This window comes from Sitodiplosis mosellana, unplaced genomic scaffold, assembly GCF_009176505.1.
Source record: "Sitodiplosis mosellana isolate CC-2019 unplaced genomic scaffold, AAFC_SMos_1.0 Smas_scaffold_19, whole genome shotgun sequence".
In the NCBI taxonomy this organism is placed as follows: domain Eukaryota; kingdom Metazoa; phylum Arthropoda; class Insecta; order Diptera; family Cecidomyiidae; genus Sitodiplosis; species Sitodiplosis mosellana.
In genome coordinates, this window is record NW_022595261.1 from 6,288 (window position 1) to 20,230 (window position 13,943).

Here is a 13,943-nt window from a genome sequence, read left to right on the forward strand (position 1 = left end):
TTATTGTACAACTTGTCGTTATGACTGTTATAGTTTTGTCGGTTTGCTTCTCGTTCCTCTCGGCTGTATTTATTTCCATTACTGCTAGAAAACTTATAAACAACGACATGTAGAGCTTCTTTAGTCATTTGCAGCCGACACGATGAACATACATGGAAGCCATTGACGAGAGAAGCACAACACACACATTCACATCGATGCATACATTCATATTTAGTTCGCCAAGTGAGACATCGGTCGATGTAAACACATATTTCACTGTTGTGTGTATAGGTTCGGCTAACGTGAGCTCTCGCTTATACTCGTTCACCGAATGTTTTCAGTATTCGTTCATTACTTCAAGAATCAACAACGTAATTTTTGTTCGTTATAAAAAGTGAATTTTAAATCGAGTTTCGTAAAGTAAAATTCAGAGTTCCTGCAATCGACGAAAATTATATACCGGTTGGTTGAAAAAAGTCATATATAAAAAATCGAAATCCAGTAAATTGGATGTCGTCATTGTATTTACTCTTTTTCTTTACTGATTTTAAAGTGACCGTATGTGCTTGTTTGTTGCAAGAGACTTTTGTCTGAGAATCAAATAATATGAATGGTGTGTGGTGTGTTAACAATCTGTTCAATGTGATTTATCCACGTTTAATGTGATCATGATCGCTTAGCCTTCGATTTTATTGTTTTCTTTCGAAACGGTTAAGTTTTCAACATTTAAATAGTAAAATTATTACATTGAAATAGCAAACATGTGCAAAACTGATGATGAGTCGTCAAAACAATTTCTTTTTCATGTATATTTTCATTGGTAAATATTTTTAAATACACGCACAATTTCCCGTGTTTGATATTATGTTTCGTCTGGCACATTTCATACAAAATCCCTGAAATATTTCAAAATATGATGCATTTCGTCTGTCGTCTCAAAACTCGCCTCGTGCCCGTCACGCAAACTGACTAACAAAAAAGTTGATAACAATTATTCAATTATTGTGTCTACAACCATTCCAAGTTCATACACATATATGAATGATTTTATTTTCTACTTCTTCTTCTTCTTGAAAAAAAATTGCATTTCAATGTGCGCACAAGCGATTAATACAGCGAATATGTGAGCAATGTAAAATGTGTCTATTTATCTGTTATTATAGTTACGGGATTGGAAAACAAAAGCATAAAACAAAACTTTTGCAGTTTTCTACAATTCACACCAATTATTTAATTAATCAAACAAATGACGTAATTACGGAAAGGCGACTTTATCATAACATATGATGAGCACAAACACATTTTGGCCGATATATAAAATCAGGAAACGATCATGATCACTTGTTTTTATTCTTGTCGTCGTCATTGTTGTTGTGGGTATTGTGAAAGAAAAATGGATGAATAATTTTGGAATGAAAATTGAAATAATGTTACATTGTTCATTTCCAGCATAATCAAAACTCAAGAAAATCTATTATTGTTTGAGTGCATACAAATTTGAGCTCCAAAAGAAACAAATTTAATTGATAAAAAAAATTTCAGGAAAGTTTGTGAAAAAAAGATTCATATAACAACTGAATCAACGTTAGTGAAAGGCGTGTGTGAAAAGAACAAAGACTAGACTAAAAAAAAACCAGTGAAAAATCATACCGAGACATATTTAGTCAGCGACATATAAAAATTCAAGGTGAGTGAGTGCACGGTGTGCCGTTGTGGCTTTTATTGCTCTCTTTGAATAACATTCACATCGGCCCGGCATCGATGTTCTTTTATGTACAATTATAATTTAAATTGTATGCTAGTATGAAAAGAAATAAACAACGCCCGGTTTAATAGCAGACAAACGGTTATCCGATATGCATCGTTTGAGACACAAAATGAAAACGCGCGTATTTGGAGCCGTAACGACAAAATCTTTTGTGTTCACCATCGCGTCTTTATAAATATATTTTCCGCCCAACGAATATCGCAGTTGTTTGTTTACACAAACTGTCCCGATGTCTTGGCGGTGGACAGTACAAAAATAGCACAAATGCGATTGTTTATTTTCTTATCAGTTAGATCGATTGAATCATTCATATCCAATCAGCACTTTATGTTTTGCTTCAAATTCGCTGATTTTGCGAGAAAAACATTTGTTCTTCAGTGCATTTCAAGAATGACAAATTCAGCTGTGTTATTCTTTTCGACGTGCATTTGTGCTTTGTTCATTTTAATTGTGAGAAGTGCATTAAACACGTAGATCCCATTTCATTGTGAACGAAAACAGATTGAAAAGTTACAAAAGAGATTACTAATTGCTAGTATTACCTAGCTTCAAATTGGCAACCATCCTCACTTGTGCAATTAAATCAAGATGAAACTAACTTTTATAGTAGCATTTGTTTATACTATTATTGAATGTAATTTCATTATTTCACAATTCAGTTTACTGTTTCCTCTTTTTTTTTTTGCTGTTTCGAAGCACTCTTGCTTCGTCGAACTCAATAATCACGTGAAACGATCGACAACTGAAAATATTGGTAATTTTTTTCGTATTTCAAAACATTGTCGCTTTATGTTTAGCCATTAAACTGAAAAACATTTTTTTTTTAAATTAAATTTCATATCTCAAAGGCACATATCAAACAAAAAGTTTTTACTTCTCGATATTTTGCTCTTTTTATTTCAAACTATGCTCAAAGTCTTTTGAATGAAACAATGTTGGAAATAGAAAAAAGCCACAAATCTTATTCAGGACTGCCTTTTGTTGATTTCATTCATTACTTCAGTCTTTTATTTGCCTTGGTAAGAAAATTTTTCCACCTTGTTCTTAAAAAATTAAAACATCAATAAATTTAATGAAACAAAAGCTAGCAAATAGTGATATTTTTTATCATGCGGCTAAAACAGTGAAGCAGGTGAACCTGTTTTTGACTGAAAGAACTAATATTCAAATGAAGCTGAGCCAGCATTCATTTCAATAAATGCAGTCTTATGCAATGAATTAACTCCTCTCTGCAGCTTCATTTTTCCGCCATCATCCACGATGAGAAAAACTACAATTGCAAACGATTTACAAAAAGCAAGTTTATTCAAACAATGTTGCAGCCAGTGGATTGCACAATGCACATACTTATCGTACGGCAGGTTCTATTCTCTATACAAGCACACTCTTTTTTTCATTCATTTATAGAAATGCGTTCATAATTTTATCTCAAAGACATAATTTCAACTTCTTTTTGTGCTCATTCGCTTGCTATTACCAGACTGCACTGCACTGCACTGCACTGCACTTCTTCTTTTTCGTTTTGTTTTGTGTTGCTGTGAATAAATGAGTGTTTTGTTTTTTTGTTAACACCATTTTCTGCACAGTGCGTGATTTCCAGAAGTGACCCTTATAAAGAATAATGCCTTAGGATTTCTTGGTATTTCCCCATTTTGTGCAATACAAAATGGCAAAACAATATGTGAAAATTCTTTGTCAAACCAACAACATTCAACAAGTTTGCAGATGGTTTATTTCTACACAACCAATGATTAATATTTTTTAAATTACTATTTTCTTCAAAGATGTCGACAAAAATGATCGTATAGACCAACTCACCGACATGAATCTGAAATTATTGTGAAACTTTGTTACGAATGATCACATAGTGATGACCCTAACTGCAGGCTCATGTTAATTCGAGTGCCTAGAATTTCTCATCTTCATGGGATACCAATACATTTTATCGACCGGTGTTAAAATTGTCCAATTTTATGAACTTTGAACCAATAATATCATTGAAACGAATCGTATCGATCAAATTCAACAGAAAATTGATAGTGCCTAGTCATTTGGACTATTATTTTTGATGAATTGTCAAACTTTCAACCTGAAATTTACCAATCAATTATTTACCTCTGTCTTAGCACGATGAAAAAAATCAAACGCTTCTTATATTCGAAACATCTTTTTTTATAAATTGTTTCTTTTTTTCAAGTCGTCGTTTAAATTCTTTTAAATTACATATCGTGAGCAACGAAAAAAATTTCAGGTAAACACAGGCCAGCGATGATCAAAAACAAAGGAATTATTATTTGCGTGATCCAGTGTTTCGGTTCACTTACGGTCCTCATTTTTTCTGTGTTACGCCAGGCCATATAGGTCGTAAACCTTTTGTTTGCAAATGACAACCGAATATATCAATCGTATATAAAACCGTGTGATGACTTAGATCACAAAAAGACAAAACAAAGTAAAAAAAAAATAGTTTGATTGAGTGGAAATGCCGGTTACGATATTGTTCATCATCAATCATCGTAAATTTTAGTTTGATCGAATGTATTCTAGCATTACTTTTCTGTCTCATGCTATTTTTTTTTCAAACTCGAACTGAGTTTTTTTGTCATTGTTCATCTTCGAGAATTTGAATCTATAACGATAAGGTTTTGCAGAGTTATAAAATAAAATCAGTTTGTGAGCTGAAAATATCACAAATACCATTCATATTCCACTTTATCTATTTTACAATAGCTTCAAAAGAGAGGCTCTAATTGTTCTACAGAACTTGAAATAAATCAAACGTCAAATGAGAGCAACAAACTGTTCTCAACGTACTGAGTTCGGTAAATTCATGTGGGAGGTTATGAGTATAAGAAAATCTGCATGTGGCATTAAAAATGACGTCATTGTACCTGTTTTTTTAGAGACTCTCATCATTCATCTTCCGTTCGAAGTTTCTGACCATAAATCGACCTGTTCAAGGTATTTATATTGGCAATATTGATTTAAATGCAGTGGTTTGCCATAAACTGCGAGAACTCAAACGCTGAAAACCAAGTTAAAAATTACACTTGAATGAGAGACTTCCATTAAATTTTCTTCCCTCTACAAATGTACTTAAACGAAGAAGAAAGCAAGTCGTATTCCGAACTATAAGCATTTTTACTTTGGTTGATAGAAAAGTATACGTTTACAACGAGTATTGATTACTCATTCTTGACTTTTGCTTCTTATCTTACTTCGTTTTGTATGACACATTGTTGTTTTCACAAAGTTTCACTGAAGTCTTGTTGTTCTTTGTAATGTATTGAATGCTTTTTCTGAGTAATGCACATTGTTTTTAACTACTTCTTTTGATTTCTAAAAACAAAGATTAGCTGTTTTTATTTCGTTCGTGAATACAAGAACAACGCCATTTATGGCAAATTAAATTTGTATTGTAATGAATTAATTTTAAAAAACGTTGCTGATTAGCTTCAAAGTAATTGGTCTATAGTTTTTAACTTTAACTAACATAATTCCATTTGACTGCTGCTACATTGACTGTTTTACTGGATTAAGTAAACTTTTACGGTTGAGTTGGTCATTAAATTATAGGCGCTCTTCAGTTGAATTAACGGAAAACAATTTTTAGCCTTTTTCCAACATATTTTTGTTTTGCTGTGGAATGCTGATTACAAGTTGAAGACTGGCTGAAGCTGCCTTAATTTCCATGGTATTTATTATTTAAATCGAAGTTCATGTCAGACTTGCAACGCAACATATTGATTACAGACGAATGTACTTGATTTCATAATTGTTTTATGCAGTTCAAGCATGGATATGTATCGAGTTTGTTCATGGATGAATACGTAAACATAAATAGAGTTTTTTGTAAACAAACAACTCAGTAAGCATTTGAGATTTTGGCGTACGCAAAATGAAATTATACTATAGGCAACGGGCGATGATACACCTTGACCTTTGTGATGATTCAAACTAATCTATCTAGCCGATCTGATTTAATGTTCATTTTTTTTGAATTTATGACGAGCGCTGTTTCATTAACAACAAAATACAATTGAGATGTATCAACATGAAGTGTCCAGTGCAGCTAGGTGTACGGAAAGTAGACAAGACATAGATTCAAACTCATCGATGAAATTGTTTTTCACAGAGCTGAATCCGGGTGGTCGATCCATCGCATTGGTTATGATATTTTTTTTCCTTCATTTTCGTTTCCATTTTCATTCTTTATTCTTGTCTCACAAAGAGTTTTCAAATCGATTGAGCATTTAACATGCCACCATCGATTCTTATTCGCCACACAGAGACCAAATCTCAATTTCAAAGAAAAAAGAGCAGCGAACAACCAATGGAGACTTGAAAACCGAAATAAATAATAATTTTTCAACAAACAACGCTGCATGCACTTTCTCGTGACATGAAGATTTCGAATGAACCGTCGAAAATTAAATCTTCCAAAAAGCAGCGATTATCTTCAGTTTCTCAAGTTTCAGTTCAACACAAAGAGCGAGTGATTCGGATAAACATTTTCTTCTGTTGAAATAATTCGCAATGCATGATTACAATGGAAGCATAGAGCGCTTGACTTGACGTGCTTATATGCAAATCTGGAATAAACTTGCGCATTTCGAATTGATCATTTCGAGATAAAGACCAATGTGTCAAATCAAAAAGGAAATCGCATTCAATGAAATCGATAAATTGTGAATAGAATGCGAAAATGTGTATCCGTTAACGGTACTCAACGCAATTGCGTCAACTGAGTTTCTCGGTTAAAACGTTATGTGGGGACAAGTAAGAACGTTTGATTGATACGACACACAATTTTATTTAACGCGAACTCAAGGAGCATACTCGATTCTATAAACCGTTACAACATCGAATTGTCCCATGGAAAATGTTTGGCCAATATCTATAATCAAAACGCGAAAATATGTGCCATGAGCATGCTAAAATTGGAAAAACCGTCAACGAATTAATGTTGACATTTGACAAAGAAGAGAGAAAAACCTGAATAAATGAAAATTTCGCACAATTGTTCACATCGAATGATTTGCGTGCAAATGTACATTCATTCTAACCGATTTAGATTCACCATATATATATATATATATATATATATATATATATAAATACTTGATTGAAAGCCCAGAAATCACGATAGAGACCGTAGAACCGGGAGCATTAAACCAAACGTTGAATTGCTTTGATTACGTGCGTTTGCGATACTCTCTAATACAAACACAATTTAAATCTTTTTTTCATCGATCTATAATGTATACGCATCGAATATCGCATGTGACTCGATGAGACTGAAAGAATAAATTGTAAGAGGGGCGATAAAAAAACACAAAGAGTGATTCAATGCAATAGCTTTGAGTAGACCGTTTGGCAGTCGAGTTGAATTGAATGCACATTACGTTCGTTGTGAATAAAAAGTGTTGTGTATTCCGACTCTCATTTGATTATATATATATAATCCAGCGAATGATGAAGCAGCCACAGATCAACTTTATACTCTCAATCTCTCATAAACTTCTGCCATGCAAATTACATTGAATGTTCTGGACAGAAGCTTACATGTTGATGTTGTCCAACCAATTTGCTTTAATATGCAAATTACAACACTTTATTCATGTTGTTCAACGAAACGAAGAGCAAAAGGAGACAATTATCATAAACTAGCCCTATTGTAGTGATGTCAGTTTTCCTATTTTTGATTTTCGTTAACCATTCGTTGATTTCCATTTATTACGCGTTGGAACATATTGCATGAAATGGGAACTGGCAATGGCTTATGAATCGATGTAAGCCACAACATTGATGTGAGTAATTCTCTCGGTAGTTAAGTGTAATTTATTCGTTAAGTTATTGAAAATCAGAGCAATAATTATGAAATAGTAAAACTATTTGAAGTCAATTCAAGCGGTCATTTCCAGGAAAAAAGCAGAATCACGTGCAGAATGAAAAATGCTTATATGCTGCAATTTCCCTCAACTCGTTCAACTAGTTTAGTTCGCATAAATTGTTCCATCAATTTTTCGTTCCTATTTTAATTTATCGAAACCTGAGCCGTTTGATTCATGAATAATATACACTTGCCTCGTGTTGACATTCAACGAGCCCTGACCAAGAGCTAAAATTGCATCCATTTTTCCATCAATATTGTGAACAAAACACAGAACACTTAAAAATCACCAAGCCGATTCGAATATTATTATCAAAGTCAAGTTGAAATTTTTCAACTCTTATTCAATATATATTCAGATAAAACTCGTTTTGACGCTTTATTGCTATATATATAGCTTTTTTTTATATCTTTCTTTCTTCAAGTTTTCGACCGCTCATTTTCAGCCCAAATACATTGAATGAAGCACATTATTCATGTATATATTTTCTTGTGTATCGTTTGGTTTGGTTTTTCATCCGATTTATGTCGTATACATCCACGCATTGTGATTGGCTTGATGAGAACTACATACAACTCAAATGATTCAAATGTAGTACTTTTTAAATGGATCATAATAATTTAAATGCAAATGATTTAAACACATTACAATGGACACTAAAAGAAGAGGGAATAGGCGATAAAAGTTTCAAAATCCAAGTGACTATGATTGGTAAAAGTTCTTAACAAAATGCTCTGTTATTCTACTACTAAGACAGCTTAGTACTACGGCTGTTCAGTTAAAACACGATCACCGTTAAGGTTTTTATTGTCCAAACCGATATTCAAATTCCGCGATAAAGATCAAAGCTAAATGGATTTTCCATTTTAGCTTGGCAACTAAAAGAAAACGGTAAATTAATCTGTGAGCCAGACACAATAAAGCACCACATACAGGCTAAATAGTGTAATTAACGCAAATACACACTATCGTATCGACGATATGAAATAGTATAATATTTGTACGGTATAGATGATTTAGCTCGTCTGTAAATGCAATGGGTATCTATTTATATATTAGTGACATTTTTTTCTCTTTATCCAAACGACACGTAAACCCAGATGCATTCAATACAATCCCATGTATATTGGCTAATTGCTGTACTGTGTGCTTTTACATTGACCTTATTCGTTGTGGGTCATCAGCGGCGAATGGTTGGTTCTACATACACGAGCCATCAAAAACTCGAATTATTTTTTTTAAATCAATCAGCTAAACATAATTATTATTTGGCTGCATCGAACTTTTTATCTTTGAGAATATATTCCATATCATATAGTCAATATTTTCACATTTTTTTTTCTCGTGCATTCGATCATCAAAACAATTTCAATTGCGGGTACTGTACAATTATAAGCTAGGGGGATTTAACTACGTGAAAACTTGTAAAAAAATGATATAAACGCGCACGAAATTGTTACATTCACCAGAGAACTTGCATGATTCCACTCAGTTGACAAGTTCCGTATTAAAACAACATGCGCGAACGCGCGCGAGTTCGTGTGCAAACTTGAAGCTGGACGACGCGCACACATCAATCGTTCCATTTATTATATCTGGATTAACTTTTCCAACACTTTCTCCAGCTCTTTAAAAATATTTCCTTTGTCCATTTTATAATTATATAAATCTTTGAACTTTTGGAAAGGATGTGAAAAATCTTTATACACGTAAACAACCAATTTTTAGTTTGAAACGCGTTTTAGTTGTCAAATAACAACTTGAAAAACGCGCAAAATCATAAACAAACTTGTGTAAACTTGTGACCGTGCGCGTTAGTACGTACAACGAACGCGTCGAACTTCCGCGAATCAAGCAAACTGGCAGAAAACATGCTGAACTCGTAAGAGTTAAATTCCCCTAGATTATAAGACGCCATTATTCAGGCGAATGCGCCGACAACTACAATCTGTACGCAGATGATGTTCGTTACTATTATCCCGACCACTATTATACTTTACATGTATGCATATATAAATATATGCTATATGTCTTTTCACACCGAAGCCTTACAAACTGCACGTGATTCGGATTACTTACCCATCAGCAAAATAAGTTCAATGTTCGCATCATCGATCTTTCATAACTTTTTTTCACGATATCACTTTGTTTGCCATCGTCTTATGCGAACGATAACCATTCAATGCATTGGCAATAGATTGTGTTAAAAATCTCGCCTACAATCACCTTTTCAATGTCTGCATAAAAACTAAATCAGAAATAGGTACAATGTGCGAGAGAGAGAGAGAGAGAGAGAGAGAGAGAGAGAGAGAGATAGGAAAGAAAAATAAGAAGAAAAAAACAAAGAAGAAATGACAAACATATATACAATGTTAGAATAACAACACGTGTATTGATTTCTTTTTGTTTACAATTTCTTTATTACGTTCGCTGTCGACCGATAGCGTTATAAAACGAGCGTCACATCGAACATCGGCCGAAGAGAATTTTTTCTCTTCATCGAATCGATGTGACAATACATGAATCGAATCTATGCAAGCGAGATGGGAGTATATAATCGCTTGATACTTTCAAGCTATAAATATTTCATGGCATATTATTTGTGTATATCCATGGCATGAGATTAATGGCAATAAAGCATTGAATATATCGAACATAACGGTATCGATTGCCTAGGTGTTAAACGCAATCAATACCAATTTGATATATCGTTTTGTCGAAATGTGTTATTATTTCATTTTTACAAAGGAAATGTACCGATCAACTCAGCGTTATGATGAAGGTTGAGCCAATATATTTTTTTTGCAGAAACCTACATGAAATGTGTGTATGTGTGTATTTTTCAATTAGAAATAGTATTTAATTCATGTTGCGACCGACTAAAAAGATCCAAAATGTTTGCGTGTTTGACGATCTAGGCAATTTTTTCCATGATATAATTTCACCGAAGAAATCTTCAACACGAGCAATTGAAAGAAGAAGAAGAAGAAGAAGTAAAACAAAACACAAGCAGAACGTTGTATGATAATTGCACTTCCTCTAAAGATCTGTTTCTTATATGTGTTATAATTAGCGTTGCGTGTTTGCGATCAGTTTTACTTGATTTAACGTTTAACATTATTTGTTCCTTTCAGCAATTTACCTACTGTGAAGTTTTCTATATTTGCCAGATAGTGCAAATCTTTTTGTAATGATAATTACATTAATGCGCTAGTGCATAGGTTGTAAATATCAGCATGCATTATGTGCATGGCAATCATTCCGGCAATAGAGACCTCGGCTAGAGCAGTGATTGCATGTAAATCAGTTGAATGAAAAACACACACACAAGACTCATCACTCTTTTGCAATGTTATTGGTAGTAACGAAATGCACGTTAAAGCATCATCACCATTTCGATTTGAATGCAGTATACGTACAGTGTGCTTCAGGCATTGCCATCACTTTATATCATGCGTTTTCGATTCACCAAATACACACGTGTGTCATCTTCATGCTTTGAACGAGTTCGCAACGCACAATGAAGTCGATATCGGCTGCCTGCAAATATCAGCCACTTCTCAGAATCAGTATGTGACAAGAAAAGAAGCTCAATCGAACTTAATATAAATGCATTGTTCGCTCGGTCCAACGATCTATTTATGTAGAGAGACAGAGAGAGAGAGAGAGAGAGAGAGAGGCTCGCGTATTGCTCCCATAAGTTCGCTTTTATCATGTTCGCTGATGCATCATCAGCAGTCGGCGGATCAATTAGTATGAAGTCAGAACATATACAATCAGAGCGAAAAAAAGCCGTTGGAAATATACACACTTCGAAAATTCGATACGAATATCTTGAGCAAAAGAAAACGGCCTATAATCTTTTCAATAAGCGCATCAAAATGTTCATTTGCTATGGTGCATGAGAAATAGTCATAATCTGCATCAAGATAAGCTGGTAATAGTGAATTTTATTTTGCCATGCAAGCATATAGAAATATTAGACTTAATCGAGATGTTAATTGTATTCACTTCGTTATTAGCGTAGGTTTGTTTTCTATAATATTCATGGTGTGGGGACGCAGTTTATGTTTTGTACTTTCTACCATTCCCTTTTCTTGTCCTTGCAAAATCTAGCAAATTGCTGTTATTGCAAACATTGTATTAGTGATAACGGCAAATTTCACTCGTTCGTACCATGATCAAGCTGGTGTATTTTAGTATATGCCCAAGATCGTTGCGATGACGTGCAATTGTTTCGGCGTCATCTGCATTTATGGCTTTAATTGAGGATATGATTGTTATGCTCTGGCTATAGATTGGATGAGAAAATTGTGAGGTGCAGGCGATATTACATAATTACATTTTGTTTGTTTGTGTTGTTGTTTTTTTCTCGCTTCTTCTATGCAAGACACACACACACACTCTAGTTTTCTATAGTTATATTTTTCCACTTTTTTTATTGCGACATTAAACCGCACAAGACCCATTATATTCATTATCTCACATTTCAACAAACCAACCGTGATTCTTTTTCTTTCAAGCTTTAGCATGCATTCACATCAGCATATATTTTGACATTTAAATGGTATTTTTGTATGCTATCGTTGACGTTGTTGCTGTTGCTCTTGCTGTATCATCTATAGTAGTTGTTGTTTCAACCATGGTACTGCTGGTGTCTGGTGTTTTAGTTGTTTTTTTTCGGCTTATTTCGCGATTCCATTTGTTACAATGAACTTTTTTACGGATGAAATGATTTTTTCTTCTTGTATACATAATTAAAATCGAAAACAAAAACAGATTTCGAACAGAGTCATTGAGCGGAACTCCATACATTGAATTTTGCAATCCGCAGTTCAAACCGAATTTATGTGCGATAGCTCAGATGGAACATTCAACGATTTTTACGAGAACAATATAGTTTGTGTAAATACGTGCAGCATCTTTATTCGACCGTTTTTACGTACATATTAAAACTATGAGAGTGTAACAAATAGCAATTACATAACTGCCTAAATTCAATTAGCGAATTATCCGAAATATTTGCTACATCTTGCGAGCTAAATGCCGCTAAACTTACTAAATTTATCGGATTTGCATCGTGTGGCAATGTTATTAATTTGATTATGCATGGTTCAACAATATATCCCGTGGCAAAATTTCAATTACATAATTAAACGTATACACGAACCTGATACACAAATGATACTATACCAAAATAGCCAATTTTCCGCATTCAACTGTGCGTTCGACCGAATTCATAGCGGCAGCGGTGGAGGCTAAGTTGCATATTTTATTTATTTTCTCTCCAGTCATAATTTGTGTGTGCAACTTAAAAAAAACTACATTTTATTTTCGATTAAAAGGCTTTCTTGCTACAACAGTTATTCGTATTAAATAAATCAATAAATCAATGCAATTGAACAAGTTATAAAGCATTAAACGCGATTTTTGCCGGTTTAGAAAAATTCATTTTGCTTTTATTTCGATCTGTGGGCTATATAAACCATTTATTTTTATTCACTGTTATTTACATTGCTGGAAGTAGAAATGAATAAAAAAAAACCGATACAGCTGGCGATTTAAGTGAAATTCCAACGAAATGTTCGGTACGATTAATAAAATTAATTTGATTACACCTGGGAAACACGTTTAATTGAGAAATATCTTAGAGATTAAAAAAAAAGTCAGCTAGATGATTATCGCTCCTTGTGATCCAATTTTGATATGTGATCGTGTTTTAACGAAGAAGATTTTGCACGTGGACAATTGTCACGTGTCTTATAAGCAAAAAACAAATATTCGTGCAATGATTATTCAATACAGATATTTGTTTTGAAAAATCATTTTACTTTCCACTTTTTTCTTTAAAAAATGGGTCTTTCGATAAATTTATTTGAAATTGGTTCCGAAAAAAGGCTTGAGGGCTTAATGTTTTCTCACAATGATGCATATGCTGTATGTTTTCAAGCAAAAAAAAAACAAGATGATGTAATTCACGGTGTGTATCTAGTGTGATGTTGCCAAGTTGAATACATTTCAAAAGAATAATGCGTATATGCCGTGTTAACTTTTTGGCCGACTTCTCTTATGAATTTATTCGATGCAGCATTTATTATTGCGCTGGGCAATTTCATACGTAATATTTAACACAAGTCTGCAGTATCAAGAGCTGGCTCTTTAATTTTTCTTGTATGAGAGATACCAAATATCATGAACCGCTCGGTTGTTCGATTTTCTTTCTTTCCCTCTTCTTCTTCAAGAACTCAAGAAATTGCATATGATGAATGCCGCCAGTTATTATTAGCAATGTTTTCCTT

The 13,943-nt window shown here is 33.6% G+C and overlaps 1 protein-coding gene across 3 annotated transcripts in view; it reads left to right on the plus strand.

Annotated features, from left to right (window-relative positions):
- The first annotated feature begins 321 nt into the window (after window positions 1-321).
- Window positions 322-13,943, plus strand: part of LOC129568447 (interaptin) — a 53,891-nt gene continuing 40,269 nt past the window's right edge. The window contains exons 1-2 of one of the 3 annotated variants that reach the window (XM_055446300.1): window positions 322-444; window positions 1,432-1,669. The gene's annotated coding sequence lies outside the window, so the exon portion shown is untranslated. The remainder of the gene's footprint in view (window positions 445-1,431; window positions 1,670-13,943) is intronic. The other 2 variants (XM_055446301.1, XM_055446302.1) reach the window with 2 other exon arrangements.